The following is a 19,525-nucleotide window of genomic DNA, read 5'->3' as shown; positions in this document are numbered from 1 at the left end:
GGTAAAGTAGACATAAGATTTGTCATTTTAAAGTATACAGTTCTCCAAAAAATGAAGTGTACAGTTCTGCAGCATTAAGTCTATTCACATTATTTTACAGCCACCATCATCATCCAACTCCAAAACTTTTTCATCTTTCCCAACTGAAGCTCTGTACCCATTAAACTACTCCATATTCCCTTTGCAACAGTCTCTGGCAACCACCAGACTTTGTTCCTCTATGAATTTGATAACTCAGGTACCTCATTCAAGTAGAATTCAAGTAGAATAATACAGTATTTATCTCTTTGTGACTCATTTATTTCACTTGGCATAATTCTTCAGAGTTCACTCATGTTGTTCTAGATGATTCCTAAGATGATCTTTCTCCAACTCCACTAAGTACCCAAAACTTTAGAAAAAAATTAAGTTAAATGAGGCTCAAATTATTGGCACTTCTATATTTGTGCTAGAACTGTGTTGATCTGTTATCCATTTTTTTCTCCATCTGTCCACATCCCTCAACTTCCTAACTCACCCATTATTTGGTGAGTCAAATTCACAACCATTATGTCTACCAAGTTCATCACAGAAAATGATGCCTTACTGTGAGGTTTAATTCTCATTTAAAGGATTTATCATTCCACATTTGCAGTTGAACATAATGGCAACTTTTACACAAAGTGAGCAATAGGGGCACATGGGTGGCTTAGTTGGTTAAGTGTCTGGTTTTGATTTCTGCTCAGGTCATGATCTCAGGGTCATGAGATTGAGTCCTGCATAGGGTTCCATGCCTAGCATGGAGCTTGCTTAAGATTTTCTCTTTCCGTCACCCTCTAGCCCTCCCCCCCAAAACAAACAAAACAAAACAAAAGTGACAGCACCAAAAAGCAAACATAACTGCCTATAAAATGCTTCCTGATCCAGTACTATGAAGACAGGTGGGGGAAAAGGGTGGTGGCACTGTCGCAATTATATTTACTTTGAGACTTCTCTCACCTGATACTACATATCCTTTTAAACAGTAACAATAAAAATGTCAATTTCTTCTTAAAAAAAAAAAAGATTTTGTTTATTTATTTGAGAGAGCGAGAGCATGAGTGGGTGGGGGCAGAGGGAGAGGGAGGAGACTTCCCACTGAGTGCAGGGCCCGACCTGGGGTTCAACATGGGGCTGGACCCCAGGACATTGAGATCATGATCTGAGTCGAAAGCTGTGGCTTAACCAACTGCCACCCAGGTACCCCCAAAATGTCAGTTTTGTCACACAGGCAAGAGAAGAAAGTGTCAACTGGGAAAATTTTAACAGGCTTAATGAACTCTGAGACGAGATGATCTTCATTATTGTCATTTTCCCCTTCTGCATTGATGTTTCCCAAAAAACCATGGACATAAATAATCAAACAGAAAGACCCACGATGTCTTTTGGGGGTCCAGTGTACCAGTGTACCATTAAGAAAATGAAAGAAATATTTTTGGAAGAGCAGATTATAATATTGTAATGAAGCTAGCCTGAAAATACCATGGCAGTCTCCTTATAGGAGTCAGAGACATTACTCCAGAAATATGAAAGATCTGAAAGCTCTCGGTAGATGCCCCGGTTGCTTGATCCAGCCCTGCTGGAGGAGGTCATCAGAGGACGTGACCGCTGATTGACCTCTGAGCTGAACTCCAGCAATCAGAGGCTACTTACCCCTTCCCTTGTCCTTGAGGTGTATGCTCTGCCCACTGTTCTCGAGGTAGGAGCCACATGAAGAACACAGCCGTGAGAGAGAAAGTGTTGCTGAGACCCTCCGGACTGAGCCCTTAAGGCCTATATAAACTTTCACGGGTTTGATGGGCGGGTGCGGAAATCTGCTTGTTCTGAAGCCAAGAAGACCATCCTCATGTGTAAGTTTCCTTGCTTATTAAAATGGCCACCTACCAGTCTGGAGTGGCCTGCCTCTTTCATCGGTCTTTCTGTCCTCTGTGTGTGAGGGCCAGTTTCAGATTTTCTCTGTGGATCTTCCAGGGTTGCAAACCAACAAGCTAATTCCAATGGCTTCTGCTTTTATGTATGTGATAAAATGACACTTGGGAATTGTTTGAGGAAACATCCCTGGTTCCAGAGAGGCAAGCTGAAGGAGTTTGTGATCTCTTGAAATTGTATGCTCATATTTACTGATCTTTGAAGTTAGAGAAGGAATGGGTCTCCCCAAAGAAAAGACAATTGTAGAAGAAGAAGGTGTTCAGAATTCATAATCATATCAATAGGCATGGAGAGAACTAAGAGTAATATTCAAAATGATTCTTTCCCCAAAGAATCTACTTAAAGGAGGGAGGTGTATAGGTAGCCCCCCACCTCACCCTTCCATTTTCTGTTTGTTTTGCTTGTTTGTTATTTTTGAGGAGAGGAGAAAACCTGTCTTGGTCCTTTTGAAAATCCGGATCTTTGATAGAATAGTTTCTGAAATCTTTTTCACGTCCCCAACCTGGATTATTCTGGCTAAGATTAATAGGCTAACCAAAAATAAACTCTCCCAAATGTTATCTAGTTCATTGTTGATCTCCTGGAGAAAAAAATATAATTAGTGATAATTAATCACTGAGGCTTTTCTTTAAGAGAATGTTTAAACCATGGCTCAAGGCTCAAATCAGACAGGGCTCCTCATACTTCATAAAGTTTTGTTTTGTTTCTTTTCCTCTTCTACAAAAGAGCTAGAATCTGGTTTAAAGGCTCAAATGAGTTTTTTTTTTTTAAGATTTTATTTATTTATTTGACAGAGATCACAAGTAGACAGAGAGGCAGGCAGAGAGAGAGAGAGAGAGAGAGAGAGGGAAGCAGGCTCCCTGCTGAGCAGAGAGCCCGATGCGGGACTCGATTCCAGGACCCTGAGATCATGACCTGAGCCGAAGGCAGCGGCTTAACCCACTGAGCCACCCAGGCGCTCCCTCAAATGAGATTTTTGATGTAAATTAAAAACCTGTATTTGTTAAGCTCCATATTATATGTGGTTACTGTTCTGGGCCAGATGCATTTGCTGAAAACTTAGGATAGTTGTTCCAAAGATAGCAAAGAGAGAATTTTAAAAGGACTGAATAATGGGAAATCTAGATATAGCTTTAAATTTTGGGAGTTTATTTGACTTTACAGTTTCATTGAATGTAAGGTCTTCCCTTCTTTTGAAGATCTCAGTAAGTTATTTTGGGATCTGACAAGTTTACATTTTCTGGACCACTGAATAATATTAATTGCTAGCATGTACTTAATTTCTGTAAGGGGCAATTACACAAATATTATGTGGCTTATCTCATGTGCTCTTCAAAATGACCTTGTGAGATAGCACTGAAGATCCTGAAGTTGCTAAAGGTTAACTCGGCAACTTATATAAAATTGGAGAATTAAAACACAAGCCGAGGCAATCTCACTCAATAACATTGCACACGTCATGCTGCCTCCCTGGTTCTAAGAATCTTTAATTTAAGCAGGAAGGTTTTTGCTTCTACTATTTTTGCAATTAAATATTAAATAACTGTTTTCTGACTTTGGCAAATCACTTGACCTGAATTCTGACCTGTGCTATGGAGGTCTTGGATTGAAAGATTTCTCAAGTCTTTTTCTTTTCTGTTGGCAAGGGAGCGTCCTCCTGCTGACCGAGGTCATTTTTCTTTCAGTGGCTGGCAGAGCGGCTTTGGCTCACCTATAATTCACAGTTTAGCGGAGCCAGTAGACTATGAAGTCTGTTTCACTCCACCAGCCAAGAAAGAGCAGGTGGCTGTGGATTTCGCATGTACTGGGGGAAGCGATTTGTCAGTGATAACCTAGATCACTTTGGGGCGCTGCAGCAACAGCTCTTGCTTGGCATGTGGTATGTTTTGATGCTAATCGCTGCCTCATCCATGAGCACTTCGGTTCTCATTCCACACACAAGCCTGGAGAATATAAAAATAGAGGTAAATAATTTAGAAACTAACAGAATCAGCAACCTGGAAGTTTATTTCCTCTCTTTCTGGTTGAAGACTGTTTGTTAACTGAAAAATGTTCCACTAGTTGTTAGGAGTTTTAAGATTGAAATGGAATGAAGAAGATACTTGAAAATGTGGTCACCATGCACACTTTACCATTCTATAGGTTCCCATCCTAGTAGGTGACATGAAGGGTGTAATAAGGAGCGCAAGTGCAATGAGCACATGGAAGAAATTTGCCATGTGACAGAGCCACAGTCTGAGATCTGGGGTTGGAGAATATATGGGTAAGAAAGAAATGACATAAATCAGGTCTCCATTGATAGCAAGAATATGGGACTTATATTACACAGTTGGATGGGCGTGCTCTTACCAGAAATGGCCATACCTTCAAGGAAGGGAGGCACACACATTGGGCCTTTGGTGGTGGTGGTTGTTTTTTTTTTTTTTTTTCTTAAGATTTTATTTATTTATATGAGAGAGAGAGTGCGCACGTGGGCATGAACAGGGGAAGGAACAGGGGGAGAGAAGCAGAAGGAGACGGAGATAAGCACACTCCCTGCTGGGCAGCGAGCCTGACATGGGGCTCTATCCCAAGACTCCGAGATCATGACCTGAGCCAAAATCAGATGCTTAACTGACTGAGCCACCCAGGCGCCCCAACATTGAGCCTTTGAAACAAGATTGCTTTAACCGAATTTCAGGGAAGATGAAAAAATAAAAAAGGAATCTAAGAGTATGATATGCTCTACTCTTATTTAATAAGCCTTGCCAAATTTAAGCTTTACAGCAATTTTGTAATGTAGGTGGTACTGATATCATTGTATAAGTGAGAAAATGGATACTCCAGAGATGTGCAAAACTTGCTCAAGATCACATTATAGTTGGGAGTAAATCTGGGATACGAGCGCACAACTTGTGGCTCAAATCTAGTATTTTTCTTACTACTTGTGCCTGGTAGAACCCTGCTGTGACAACTGGGGAGGCTCGCCTGTGCTTTACAGGTCTCTTGTCTTCTAGCAGGCTAGCTGGCACATGATCTCATGGCCGTGAAAGAGGGGAAGAGCAGGCGAGTGCTGGTGCTTTCCAAGATCAGCATAAGGAAAACAGTCAATGATATTGTAATAGGGATGTATCGGGATAAGAGGTAGTTACACTCCTGGTAAACACAGCATAATGATAAACTTGTCAAATCACTGTGCTGTACATGTGAAACTAATATAGTGAGTCAACTATACTCAAATAACAAATAAATAAGTAAATAAATAAGTAAAAAGTTTTAAAGTGATTAAAAAGAAAGATCTCCTTTTGTCACCTCATCTAATCTCCCATTGCCCAAAGCCAGTCATAGGCAAGTCCAGCATCAGAGCACAGAAAGACATGGGTATAAGACAAACTCATAAAGTAGTTGAAAGCAATGAGAGGACCACATTTCCGTCATTTTGAAAAATCTACCACATTGTGAGAAAAACTGAGAATTATAGTTAAGAAGTCAGTTACCACCTGAAGAACTTGAGGTTTTCATTGCCAGAAGTAACTATCTGTAAGTTATCTGAAATGACATAAATGAATTTGAATGTCCTGTTTCAATTTTAGAAAATGCCTGAAGTGATTTTTTTTTGAACTTAAAAAATAACTTGAATGCAATATGTTTATTTTTAATATGCAAAATAATAGGAAAAGAGGTGGTTTTCTTTTCCTTTTTTCTCTTTTCCTTTGTTATTGTTATTTTTAAAAGATGAGCTGAGAATTGGATGTAGAAATTAATTATATTAGGTTCAGCTTATTAACTTGTTTAATAGAGAGTTGAACTTGCAGATTAGATATATGTGGGAGAATCTTTGTAATTCATGATTCAGAATATCTAGTTAAACTTAGGAAATGCCCATAGAAAGTAAAACTAAAGTACATTTAGGGAAAAACATTTAAAAAATATCTATTTCCAAAATACTATGTGGCCCTCTTTTTTTCCTCTTAACTAAAAAACAAAAAGTTTTCTGTTGTCACTTGTATATAAAAATACATCTGGGGGTGCCTGGGTGGCTCAGTGGGTTAAAGCCTCTGCCTTCGGCTCAGGTCATGATCCCAGGGTCCTGGGATCGAGCCCCACATCAGGCTCTATGCTGAGCGGGGAGCCTGCTTCCCCCTCTCTCTCTCTCTGCCTACTTGTGATCTCTGTCTGTCAAATAAATAAATAAAATCTTTAAAAAAAAAGATAAAAATACATCTGTTACAGTGCCCATTTTTCCTCATTTTTGCTTTAAAAATCTGTTGCTCAAGAAAGTGGATATTATAATAGTCTTGACATTTATGGTAGCATAGGGGATATTATCTATTCTTAGTTTTACTGAAGTGAATTTTTATTTGAAAAATAATTTTAAGAAGACATAAAATAAAACCACCTCCAATATACCTTACTTACTCTCTTTTTGAATGCTTGAAATTTTTGTAAGATAAAAAATTAGAAATAGGACAAGAAAAGTATTTTCTCAAACAAGAGAAGTCAAGTTATAGCCATGCTGTCCCTAATTGCCTTGCTAATTTTCCTGAAGATAAGTAGTAATTAATGTTCCCTGAACACCATTAATGTCTATTTAACTTTTAAAACCATTTAGGTCTTTATAGTTAAATATGAAATATGACATTGGACATAAAGTGCCCAGGGATAGCATCCCTGGTGATTTCTATTTACTAGACCTTTTTCATGGACCCATTTTATTGTCCATGGAGAATTTGGAAAATACCAGCAAGAAAGAAGAAAATAAATATTACCTGGAATCCCACATTAGGGAGCAGGCGTATATCCTTTCGGGTTTTTCAATGACTATATTCACATATTCACTGATATACATGCTTATAAGAGTGGAATCATATGCCATTTTGCAGCCTTCTTTTTTCACTTTATGATATATTGTGAATATTTTTAATACCATTTTATGTTTTTCTGCTACATAACTTCAATCGTGACTTAGTTTCTACTCTATGAATATACCACAATTGTATTTAGACCACAATTTTAGAACAGTTTATTATTGGATATTTAGATTATTTGCATTTTCCCCTATTGTGAACAAATTTCTGACAAATATAAATAATCTTTTTCTTCTTCTTCTTCTTCTTCCTCTTCTTCTTTTGGTTATATTAGTTGTAATTTTTTTGGGGGGGGGGTTCTTGTTTTGTTTTGTTCTGTTTTGTTTTTCTTCAGTTTGGGGAAGAGTTACCAGAGTGTTTCACTGAATTTTGCACATAAAATCGTAGTGTCTTCTCCCTGAAATCGCAGTTCCATCTGAACCTCAGTAAAATTTCCTTCAATTGTACATTTAATTATTCTGCGGTTGCATTTGTACTGATCTTTCTTTTAGAAACAAGAGCATCTGTATGTTCACTGTCAGCCATGTCTAGCATGTTCTGTGCTTGTCAAGTGTTCCCTAGCGATGTTGCACCAGAACTGCCACAGTAGAGCTTGTTAGAGACGCACAATCTTAGACCCCAGACCCACTGGGTCAGAACCTCAGGTGACCCCCATGTTCCCTGCAATGTGAGAAACACAGTCTACACTGATTATATTTTCTTCAGTATACATTGTGCTGTTTCCAACTGTCAGTGCCGGTTTTAATTTCATCATTATATTTTGGGCTCCTTGCAAAAACATTCTAATCTCAGCATGTTCGTCTGCTTGAGCTTCCATAACAAATACCACAGACCGGGTGGAATAAACAACGGAAATTTATTTTCTCCAGTTCCAGAAGCTAGAAGTCCAAGGTCATGTCCCAAAATAGTCGGTTTCTGATGAGGAAGCCTCTCTCTTTTGGCTGGTAGCCTCCTTCTCACTGTCCCCACATGGCTTTTCTTTTGTATACACACACACACACACACACACACACACACACACACACACACACACTCACAGAGAGAGAGAGAGAGAGAGAGAGAGTGGGGAACAAGTTCTCTGAGGTTTCTTCTTATAAGGACATCGATTCTATCAACCAGGGTCCCATGCTTATGACCTCCATTAATCTTAATGACTTCCTTAGAGACCCTATCGCCACAAAAAGCCACACTGGAGGTTACGGCTCCAACATATGATTTTGGGGAGGTTACAAACATTTAGTCCATGACTCGGCATTTTCCCTTTTTATCTCATTGTGTTCATCCTCCTCTTTCTTCTCATTCTATTCTTTTTCACTTCATAGTGTTGTTGTTTGGTTTCTCTATTATTTTTTTCTGATTCTCTTTTAATAGAAGCTGTGGCTCCTTTGTTGAAAATATCAGCTTATTGAAATTTTCTCTAGAATCTTATATTTTTAGAATTTGTTTCCTTTAAATATTTCAGTTGTTACACTTTACTTTTTTATTGAGTGTAATTGACACACACAATTATATATTTCGGGTGTACACTTTTAACCATTTTTCCTACCCTCACCCTTGCCTCTGGTAACAACCAGTCTGTTTTCTGTATCTATGAGAGGTTTTTTTTTTCTTTTTTTGGTTGTTGTTGTTGTTATTGTTTTAAGATTCCACATATAAGAGGGAGCGTATGGTATTTGTCTTTCTCTGTTTGACTTATTTCACTTAACATAATACCCTCAAGGTTTATTCATGTTGTCACAAATGACAGGATTTCTTTATCACTTTTTCTTCCACTGCAAAATTCATTCCCTTTTCTTCCAGAGGTCCAATATTTTTGTGTGTGTGTTTTACTAATTCCCACCCAAAGAGATTCAGTCCTAAGTCAGTGTTTGTCAATAGACCAGAGAATAAACAGCTAAGGTTCCACTCTTGGTAAACTTTCCAAAGCTCTAGCTGAAATGCAGAATGGTATACTTAGATTTATCTCATTTCCAGGTTCTTGCTGGCTTTCACTAAAAGTTTTTGTTGATTTTTGAAGCTAAACCTACTGGTTAGTTGATACTTTTAAAAAATTATTTATTTATTTTTTTAAATTTCTTTTCAGTGTTCCAGAATTCATTGGTTATGGTATTGCACCACACCCAGTGCTCCATGCAATACATGCCCTCCATAATACCCACCACCAGGCTGCCCCAACCTCCCCCACCCCTCCCCTCCAAAACCCATAGTCTCTCATGGTTCGTCTCCCCCTCCAATTTCCCCCAACTCCCTTCTCCTCTCCAGCTCCCCATGTCCTCCGGGTTATTCCTTATGCTCCACAAATAAGTGAAACCATATGATAACTGACTCTCTCTGCTTGACTTATTTCACTCAGCATAATCTCTCCCAGTCCCGTCCATGTTGATACAAAAGTTGGGTATTCATCCTTTGTGATGGAGAGGCATAGTATATATGGACCACATCTTCCTTATCCATTCGTCCTTTGAAGGGCATCTTGGTTCTTTCCACAGTTTGGTGACTATGACCATTGCTGCTATGAACATACTTTTAACTAATGGGGTATTTGAAGGATCATTATCACCAGAATATTTCCCTCATGTCTTTAAATCAAAGAGCTACCCCCAGCTGCCCCTATATGCTGGGAGTTTCTGCCTTTGTTTACTTATAAGAAACAAATAGGGAAGGTGATGGGTTGCCTCTTCTCTATGGGGTTATAGAGCAGCACTGAAATAGAGTTTGGCCACTGATCTTACACACTGAGGTGCAGGTACAAAGCAGTTTCTAGATTCCTTTTCTTCCCCAAATTCTCTTTCTCAGTCTTAAATAAAATAATGCCTATGAGGCAAAACTTGAATCATTTTCTACCAATCCTTTGGTACTAGCCTTATCATTAGCAAACTTTGCCTACAATTCCAGTGCATGGTGGTCCACATAATTTGAGAGTAATATTGTGAATTTCATCTGTTTCTCTGTGCTGTCATTGGAAATTTAAGAGAAACTGAGGCTTCCTTCGAGTTATTGATTAATTCATATTTCTAACCAGTAATTCAAGTGGTTTTACTTTACTTTGTGTTCATCCAGGGGATGGTCAAGGCTTTCTTTAAAAAATTGAAAAATGCTGGTCATGAGAGACAGAGAAATTAAGATTTTCATGAGAAAGTCAACTTCCAAGGAAGATGGCAGAGTAGGAAGATCGTACGCTTACTTCACCCCATGGACACATGTAGATAACACCCACATCAGAATAACTTCCCCAGAAAATGATGTGGAAACTTCACAAGACAGACTCTCCACAGTTGATCATAGAGAAGAGGCCATATTGAAAACGGTAGGAAGGGCAGGGATGCAGTCAAAACCTAAACTAACCTGTGAGACTAACCACAAAAGGGAGGGGCATCACAATTGTAGAGTAGAGACAGGAATGGACCCCATGCCAGGGGACACAGGGGACAAGCACTGGGAGTATAAGTCTCCATAACATTTGGATTTGGAAACCAGAGGGACTTAACTTTGCAAGTTTTTGCAATTAGTAGGGCGTAACACCAGAAACTTTAAAAGATAAATAAGTTCAGCTCTGGGAAAGCTGAAGGACAATAGGAAACAACCCCTGCCCTTGAAGAGATGGAACAACAAGCAGCCTGAGTTACATCATAGAAATACCATTTTGAAAAGAAGGAGATTTATTTATTAAGTTCATAATGTGTGCTGAAAGGTCAGGAATCTTTAGGAGACTTCTTCTAAAACAAAAGAGCTGGTGGACACCATATCTCTCCTGTGCCTGCCCCCACTTCCAGCCTGGATACAGGAACACCTATAGAAACCAGTAAGAACACTTGGAACTGAACTTGCTAACACTGTGTGTCCAGCCCCTGTGCTCTTCTATGGATTGTCCCATCCAATCTACCACACTAGGAAAAGTCCCTCCAAGGTGGCTCCAGTTCTATCCTGCAAGCAGACAAGTGCATTCTTTGCTAACACCATGTGCCTTGCCCCCACCCCCTGTTCTCCTGCAGAAACCCCCTTCAACCTGCCCAACTTGGCAGGAGTCCATCCAAAAGCAGTCCCACAGTGCCCAGTACTACCACTCCAAAGTTATTCTTGGGGACAGGAGAAGATAACCACACATACAGGTTCCCATTGCAGCACTAGCAGTAGGCTGGAGGCATACATCTGACCTCACTGTTGACCTCACTCACCAACAAAAACATCACAAGGGGCAGCATAGAGAAGGAACCAAGTAGTTTGGGGTTATTACAACTCAAACAGATTGACTGGGGGCAGACATTTAGCCTGACCGCAGGCCCTGCCCACTTAAAAAAATCCCCTCAGGTGACAACACAGGCAGAGTGCCTTGCAGTATTGAGCTACCACAGTTCAGACAAACATCTGGTCTGACCCAACTCAAGCCCAAGACATCCCAACTAGCCCCTTAACAGCAGGGGGAGCAAATCCTGGCCACAAGGCAAAAGGGGACATTGTAGATGACTGGACTATACAACTGTGGCACAATCAAAAGAGTAGAGTGAACACAGCACACCTAGCAGATACCCCTGAAGTAACAGTTTCTAGTGAACAGATGACATGGCACTATAGGGCACTATAGAACCTCTTCTTCATGAGGCCACTACTTTCAAGATTAGGAGATGTAACTGACTTTCCTAATACATTAAAAAAAAAAAAAGACAGAGAGCTAGAGAAAATGAAGACACAGAAAAATATGGCTGAAATGAAAGAGCAGGAAAAAACACAGCAGAAGATCTAAATGAAATGGGGATGAGCAATATGCCTGATAAAGAATCCAAAGTAATCATCATAAAGACACTCAAAGGACTCGAGAAAAGATTGAAAGACCTTAGTGAGATCTTCAACAAAGATGAAGAAAATATAAAAATAAATCGATCAGAGATGAAGAACTCAATCTCTGAAAGTACAAATACATTAAGTGAATCATAACAGATTAGAGGAGACAGAAAAACAGATCAGTAAACTGGAATACAGAGTAATATAAAGCAACTAAGCTGAGCAGCAAAAAGAAAAAAAGAACATTAAACAATGAAAATAAGTTAAAGGAACTCAGTAAACATCATTAAGTATAATAACATGCACATTATAGGGATTCCAGAATGAGAAGAAAGAGAGAAGGGGCAGAAAAATTATTTCAAGAAATAATAGCTGAAAACTTCCCAAATCTGGGGAAGGAAACAGAGATCCAGATGCAGAATACACAGAGTACTTCCAGCAAAATCAACCCAAGGAGGTTCACACCAAGACACATGATCATTTAAGTGGTAAAAAGTGAGGTGCCTGGGTGGCTCAGTGGATTAAAGCCTCTGCCTTTGACTCAGGTCATGATCTCAGGGTCCTGGGATCGAGCCCTGCATGGGACTGTCTGCTCAGCAGGGAGCCATCCGCACCCCCCCCCCTCTGCCTGACTCTCTTCCTACTTGTGAGCTCTCTCTGTCAAATAAATAAATAAAATCTTTTTAAAAAAGTAAAAAGTCGTGGTAAAGATAGAATTTCTATTTATGTATTTATGTATTTATTTATAAAAGATTTTATTTATTTATTTGAGAGAGAGAGAGTAAGTGATCAAGCATGAATGGCAGGGAGGGGCAGAGAGAGAAGCAGACTCCCTGCTAAGCAGGGGGCCCAGTGTGGGGCTTGATCCCAGGATCCTGAGAGCAGAACCTGAGCTGAAGGCAGAGGCTTAACCCACTGAGATACCCAGTCTTAAAGACAGAATTTTTAAAGCAGCAAGATAAAACAGGTGTATATGAAGGAAACCCCAGAAGGTTGTCAGCTGATTTTTCAGCACAATCGTTGAAGGCCGGAAAGGAGTGGCATGATACATTTAAAGGGCTGAAAGAAAAAAGTCTTCAATGAAGAATAATCAATCCAGCAAAGGTTATTCTCCTTCAGAATAGAAGGAGAGAAGGAGAGTTTCCCAGGTAAACAAAAGTTAAAGAAGTTCATCATCACTAAAAGGTACTTACAAGTAACATTAAAGGGGATTCTTTGAATGGGAAGGAAAAGCCATAAATAAGAGTAAGTTTATTAGGAAAGGACAAAATTTTACAAGTAAATGGAAACATAATGAGATTAGTAGATTAATCACTGATAAAACCAGTAGAGAGGTTAAGGCACAAAAGCAGTAGAAATCAATTATATGTATAAAAAGCAGTCAAGATGGGTGCCTGGGTGGTTCAGTTGGTTAGGCAACTGCCTTCAGCTTGGGTCATGATCCCGGGGTCCTGGGCTCGAGTCCCACATTGGGCTCCCTCTGCTCTGTGGGGAGCCTGCTTCTCCTTCTCTCTCTGCCTGCCACTCCCCCTGCTTGTGAGCTCTCTCTCTGTCTCTGTCAAATAAATAAGTAAATAAATAAATAAATAAAATCTTTGGGGGTAAAAAAAAAACAGTCAAGGGAATCCCAAATAAAAGAATGTAGAATATGACATCATATACATTAAACATGGGGGAGTAAAAATTTAGTGCTTTTAGAACGGATTCAAAGTTAGGTGACAATTAGGTGACTTAATATAGACTCCTATATGCATAGAATGTTATATATAAGCCTAATGGTAGCCACAAATTAAAAAAGCTGTAATAGATATGCAAACAATAAAGAGAAAGGAATCTAGTCATACCACTAAAAAAAGGTAATCAAAGCACAAGGGAAGAGAGCAAGCAAAGAAAGGACACAGAAGAACTACCAAAACAACCATGAAACAATAACACAATGGCAATAAGTACAACCTATTAATAATTACTTTGACCGTAAATGGACTAATTACTCTAATGAAGAGACATGAAGTGACTGAATGGACAAAACAACAAGGCACCTCCATATGCTGCCATGAGAGTCTTGCTTTAGACATAAAGACACATGCAGGTTGAAAGTGAAGGGATGGAACAATATTAATCATGCAAATGGAAGTGAAAAGAAAACAGGGTAGCAATACTTTTATAAGACAATATTGACTTTACTGTTTCAAATTTTTAATCAGACAATATAGACTTTAAAACAAAGAGTGTAACAAAGGACAAAGAAGGCATTACATAGTGATAAAGGGAATGATCAAATAAGCCAATAAAACAATTGTATAAATTGATGTGTCCAATATGGGAGTATCTAAATATATAAAATAACTATTAATAAACATAAAGGAAGAAATTGATAGTAATATCAAGAAATTGATAGTAACAATAGGGGATATAACACTACACTTACATCAATGGGTAGAGCATCCAGACAGAAAATCAACAAGGAAATAATGACTTTGAATGACACATTAGATGAGATGGATCGAACAGATATATTCACAACATTCCTCCCCAAAACAGCAGAATATACATTCTTTTCAGATGGACATGGGACAGTCCCCAGAATAGATAACATGTTAGGCAAAAAAACAAGTCTCAACAAACTAAAAAAGATTGAAGTCACACAATGGTTTTTTTTCAGACACAATGCTATGAAATGTTATGAAATCAACGAAAAGAAAAAAATCTGGAAAGAACACAAATAGGTGGAGGTTAAATACCATGCTACTAAACAATGAAATGGTCAACCAAGAAGTCAAAGAGGAAATGAAAAGCTACATGGAGACAAATGAAAATGAAAACACAACAGTTCAAAATCCTTTGGACGTGGCCAGAGTGGTTCTAAGAAGGAAGTTTATAGCAATATGCACCTACTTCAAGAAGCAAGAGAAATCTCAAATAAACAACCTACACATACGCTTAAAGGAGCTAGATTTAGAAAAAATATAAAACCAGTAGAAAAGATAAGGATAAAACTTTGAGAGAGATTTTTTTTAAGGATCTATAGGGTTGTTAAGTAAACTTGGGGAAGTATTTGAGAATAATTGAGAATAGGTAAATTATTACTAGAATATTAAGCTTATGTTAAATTTTCCTTATAATAAATAAGAGATAAAGTAAATAATGCTGTAGTGGATTAAAAATATGTCCTCACATTTTTGACATCCTTCCCTTTAAAAGGTGCAGCCGAATTTCCCTCCCCTGGAGTGTGTCAGACTTAGCGACTGGTTTCTTATAACTAGTATGTGGTGGAAGGGACAGTTAAGACTTCTGAGTCCAGGGGCACCTGGGTGGCTCAGTGGGTTAAAGCCTCTGCCTTCAGCTCAGGTCATGATCTCAGGGTCGTGGGATCGAGCCCTGCGTCAGGCTCTCTGCTCAGCGGGGAGCCTGCTTCCTCCTCTCTCTGCCTGCCTCTCTGCCTACTTGTGATCTCTGTCTCTCAAATAAATAAAATCTTTAAAAAAAAAAAAAGACTTCTGAGTCCAGGTCAAAAAAGACATTGTGGATATGACTTTTCTCCTTCTTCAGTTATTTACTCTGGGGAAGCCAGCCACTGGTTCTGTCATGAGGACACTCAAGAAGGCTGTGGATGGAGTCACATGGGAAGGAACTGAAGCCTTTTGCCAGAAGCCGGCAGTTGACAGCCATGTGAGTGAGCCACCTTGGAAATTGAACCTCCAGCCCAGTCAAGCCTTCAGATGTCAGTTACCCTGTCAGCTCTGACTGCAACCTCATTAGAGACCTCAAGCCCAAACTCAACTAGTCTGTTCCTACAGTTCCTGAGCCACAGACACTGTGAAGATAATAAACATTTATTGTGTTCAGTGACTATGTTTTGGGTTGATTTGTTATGTTGCAATAAATAGTTCTATACAAATTGAGGTTTATTAAATCAGGAATTGAAGAAGAGAAAAAAAATCAAATTTTAGAATCCAGACAGCAAATTCTAAAAGTTTATGAGTTTATTTTTATTTTTATATCATAATATAATTGCTTCCTCATTTTTTTCTGGGCAAAAATTGGATATGGAAAAATCCAACTCAACTGTTAATGAAAGAGAAATATAATTTTCATTTAAACAGGAAAGCACAGCTTGGGTGGCTCACTCTGTTAAGTGCCTGCCTTCAGCTCAGGTCATAATCTTGGGGTCCTGGGATTGACCTTTCGGGGTGCTCCTCTTTCCTTCCTCCCACCTGTGAGCTCTCTCTCTCACAAAAGAATAAATAAAATCTTAAAAAATATTAAAAAGGACAGCACTAGTTTATTATAGGTTCTAGATGAAACTAGATTGTATGATCTTTTCTGAGCATCTTCCCACAAATGTTTTGTTAGTTTATGCTATCCTTTTATGGGATTATCAAACTGTTAACTAAAAAGTATTTCAGAAGACAACTGTCATAAGATTTTTAACTTATTGTGAAATGAATAGAATTGCTTGCCACTTGCACAATACACCTACTATGAAATATAATTGTTTTCATGCTTTGGATTTATATACATTTTCTTACAAATAACAGTAGAGGTTTTGGTAGAAATTTGACTTCACAGTTAGGCTTCTCTTAACCACCTGTTCTAAACTAAGAAAACTGTCTAGCATATGCACTTGTATGCATAAAGGAATATCTGAATATGCACAATTGCCAAAATTTGGTGATTTTCTAAAGGACTTGGGCAATGACCAGATTTAGTTTTGAAATAAAGCACATGGCTTGTTCTTTCTAAAGGAACATTTTATAGAAGAGTGTTTTAAAGAATTTCTTTGATCTTAGATATGGTACATAACTACATAAGTTGTTATTTGTTGTACTTTTAATAGACTTATGGGGCAAATATACTCTCTTATCCCCCCAAAATATAGATGATTCCTTTAAAGAGGTTTTAGGCACATCTTATTTTTATTTATTTATTTATTTATTTATTTATTTATGAAATATTTTATTTCTTTCTTTGACACACACACAGAGAGAGAGAACACAAGCAGGGGGAGCAGGGGAGAGAGAAGCAAGCTCCCCACTAAACAGGAAGCCCAATGAGGGGCTCAATCCCAGGACCCCAGAATCATGACCTGAGCCCAAGGCAGATGCTTAACTGACTGAGCCATCCAGGCGTCACCTGGGACATTTTTAAAAAGTCATTTTAAGAAGAGTATGAAATAGGCACTGCTGGTGGGCTCAGTTGGTAAAGCATTCTACTCTTGATTTGGGCTCAGGTCATGATCTCAGGGTCATGAGCTGTCCAATGAGGGGGCTCTGTGCTCAGCAGGGAGTCTGCTTGAAATTTATCTCTTTCCCTCTCCTTCTGCCCTTTTCCACCATGCTCTCTCTTTCTTTAAAACAAAGAAATAAACACCTTTCTTAAAAAGAAGAGTGTGAAATATAAAGATTAACTAGTTGAAATACCTATATTTTAAAAAATGAAGCAATGTTGCAATGTTTTAATTCAGTTATTACTTCTTTAGTTAATTTAAATAATGGTGTGATGTATATATATACATATATATGCATAAATATATGACTGTCTTGTGGAAACAATATTACAATATTAGACAAGCCAGGTATAAAAGACTAGTAGTCATTCTAAAACAACAACATGAAGCAAAAGTGAAGCAAACTTTGTTAATAGAACTTAAAGAAGCACAAGCATTTCTTAGGAGAAATGTTGAGAGTTTAGATATGAGGCTAGACTAAAGGAAAAAGATAATGAAATACATTCATGTGCAGTTGTTTTAAAGGATGGTACTTAGAGAAAGAGGCCAAATTTACTTGTGCCTAGACGGGAAAGTATGACTGGGTCCCACAAAAATAAACAAGGTTTGTAAAGGCAATATCATGTAATGGTGCAGACCGTGGCCTCGCTAGCCACATTGCTAGGGTTTGAACCTCAGCTGTTATTTTTTAAATCTCTGCGCTTTAGTTTCCTGATCTAGAAAACAAGAATAACAAGAATGTGATCTCCTAGGATTTTTGAGACAGTTAAGTGAGATATCTATTTATCTATCTATCTCACTCATCATAGTACCTATGAACTATTATTATATTATTATCATTACTATTAATACTACTAATAATAAGACAGGAGCCAAGATCTCAGGTAACAAAGTAGAATGACTACTCTGAAGGAAAATACCCAGATCCAAAACCTATTGAGAATTGTCCTCTCACAGTGGGACACATGAAATATTTATAGTTGGATTAAATCAACTCTTGAGGATTGAAGTAGCTAAATATTGCAAAGAAAGTTCACCCAGGCCAAGAGCACCAGAGAGACCCCATGTTGAGACTGAGGACAAAATGGAATTCGAAAGGAAAAAACATTGAACTTTAATTTTTTTAACTTAAGTTTGCAAAATGAAGGACTTTAATTTCCTTCTGAGAAATTAATAATGGGAGTAGGAGCTTCATTTTCAAAACCAAAGCTGAAGATACTATTCCAGTTTATAACCAGTCTCCGGTGACTACGTGAAGAGTAGTGGTTGGGCATATTTTGAAGTAGGAAATAGAAAAGAAAATACATTTTTGGCCTAGGACATACCATGTCTGCAGAGTTGAATAATTAATACCTTCTTCTGACCAGTTTCAGAGATCACTGGCTCTCATTGCTGAATCTCCAGTTCATTGGTCAAGGGAAACACAGCACAAAGTCTTTTGTAGATTTTTATCAAATAGTAGAAGCAGAAATTCATGAGAGAAACAGAAAAGTTCTCACTTTCCAATATCTATCCTCTCTTATTCCAACAGGGAAAAGCCTCTTTCTTCCATCTGAAGGAGAGTTGGAAGGGGAAAAAACACTTCCAGACTTTCTCTCCAACTTATTTCTTTTTTCCTGCCTGTATTTGTTTTTTAGGGCTGCTGTAACAAAGTATCTAAACTGAGTGACTTAAAACAACAGAAAGTTGTTCTCTCACAGTTCTGGAGACTAGGATTCTGAATCAAGGTGATGGTAGGACCATGCTCTCCTCTGAAGGCTTCAGGGAAGAATTCTTCCTTGCCTCCTTCCAGCTTCTGGTGGCCACCAGCACACCTTGGCCTTCCTTTTTGTCTTGTGTCTGCACAGCTCCTGTCTCTGCCTCCATCTTACACGACATTCTGCCCTTTGGTGATCATCTCTGCAATTGGTTTCCCTCGTCTTATAAGGATCCTAGTCATTGCATTAAGGCCCAGCCTAATTCAACACAACTTCATCTTAAATGCATTACATCTGCAAGGACCTTTTTGCTAAATAAGATCACATTCAAGGGAACTGGGGGCTAGGCCTTGGAGGTGTCTTGAGGAGACGCATTTTCAACCACATCCCTGCCTAAATTAGGAGATGGTAATTCTGATTACTTAGAACTTGGCATTCATTGGTGCACATTTAATATTGGGCAGGTTCTCTTTGCCCTAAGATTAGGACTTGAAGATATACCAGGCTCATCTATCTTCTTCATCCAGGCACAAGTGGCTTTACTGTGCTTCTTTTGGCTGAGGGGTATTTATACCCGGTAGGTCTCCCTACCACAGTGAGAGAGGATCACTGTTCTCTGACTCAGGTACGACTTTTCCTACAACTAGGTGAACAATTCAAGCTGGGCATATGCCATAGAATCAGCTGCCTTTAACACAGAGGGAAAAGACTAGGAAACTTCCCCTTACCTTCAAATCTGAATGACACTCTCTAATACAGTTTACCTGAAGCACCCAATTTAGAGATGAAAGCATGCTTGTCTAGTATAAACACATTGTACTTCATTCCCCATTTAGGTTGTGATTCTATGTATGTTCCAGTACTCGGTATGTGTAACTCACTGATTTCTCACTGGTTTCTATCTTATTTCTGTAGCATCTCTTCCCTCAAAACTCTAATATAACAGGATGACCACCTAAAAGTCTATTTCATGGTATATTTGCTCAGCCCTACCTACATGGATTTAAAATTTCTAAAGTGGATGGAAA

The sequence above is a fragment of the Lutra lutra genome, chromosome 8, assembly GCF_902655055.1.
Source record: "Lutra lutra chromosome 8, mLutLut1.2, whole genome shotgun sequence".
Taxonomy (NCBI): Eukaryota; Metazoa; Chordata; class Mammalia; order Carnivora; family Mustelidae; genus Lutra; species Lutra lutra.
This window is presented reverse-complemented; position numbering follows the sequence as displayed.